Below are 1,227 nucleotides of genomic sequence, written 5' to 3'. Positions count from 1 at the left end.
CTGGGGATGGGCAAAGCCACAGCTAGACATTTCAGAGACAGGAATATAGAAGAATGGCCAGGAGAGAGAAAGAGCAGGGACTGTATTGCCAAACAGAAAAGAGGGGAAGTGAAAGGAAGAAAAGAGAAATAAGGAGAGATGAGGAAGGGGGCAGGGGAGAGAAGAGACACACCGGGTGGCAGAGGATGAGTAGAAAAGGTCTGGGGTGAGGGTGGGGGGAAGAGAAGGTGGAAAGAGCAGGGTAACAAAGGGAAGAAAACTTTCCAGAAAAGAGGTGATGTGGCAGCACAGAGGAGGAGAAGTCCTGCGCCTGCGCGTCATTGCAGGAGGGCTCTCCTTGGGCAGTTCTAGGACAGGCTGATTGGGTTCTTTCCCGTGTGTGTCTGTTGTAGGCACCTGTTGCTGAGCTGCCTCCCACACCTTCACGTGAGCCAGCCTCCTCGCCCTCAGCATCAGGACATTTCTGTTCAGGCCCATAATTCTAATGTTGGCTTAAATGAAGCAGATTTGGGAAGAATGTGGCTATAAAATATTATCAAATGCAGCCCTGGCCATGGAGAATGTTTGGATTCTTGATACAAGTATTTCATTCCCCTATGAATAATCAAGAGTTGGCAATGTTTTAATGGATGTTGATTTCTCTCTCAAATATTCTGCTGGTGGTGGTTGTCAGGGGAAGTGGCTGGCGTCCTGGGTGAGGACAAGAAGGAAGGAGGTGAGGAGGCCATATGTGGGCAAGGCTGGCATTACTTTCTGGTCTCAGCGGCCTGCAGAAGTGTCTGTCTGTGTGAGAAAGCTCACGTGAGAATTCTGGCCTAGACTGCACTCAACTTTCTTGGAGCACCAAGGTCAATTCTAAGCTTCCCATGAAGGTCTGTGGTTACAGTGGACCTGGCTCAGACAGGAGGAGGGAGACCCAATTGCACCCCCGCTCTGGAAGCTACTGAAGGGCAAAGTCCCACCCAGTCCAGGTCTTGGCTCAGAGCAGTTGAATCAGCGTTAGCTAGAATGGATGCCCCTAGCCCCTGGAAGGCCCTGGGATGGGGAGTGAATGGGGTCCCTCTGTGGGCATCTGTCTGGAAGCAGAGGGATGGACAAGGTGACCCTGGAATGCACAGGCCACTTTCCCACTCCCTGTGTGAACTGCTGCCAGGATTGACTTTGTGCAGGGGGTGTCAGCAAAGCGGTAGGCCTTGGGGCTGGGAACTGGGGGTCTGGTGGGGTGGG

This window comes from Myotis davidii, unplaced genomic scaffold (genome assembly GCF_000327345.1).
Source record: "Myotis davidii unplaced genomic scaffold, ASM32734v1 scaffold233, whole genome shotgun sequence".
Classification (NCBI taxonomy): domain Eukaryota; kingdom Metazoa; phylum Chordata; class Mammalia; order Chiroptera; family Vespertilionidae; genus Myotis; species Myotis davidii.
Note: the sequence above shows the minus strand (reverse complement) of the source record.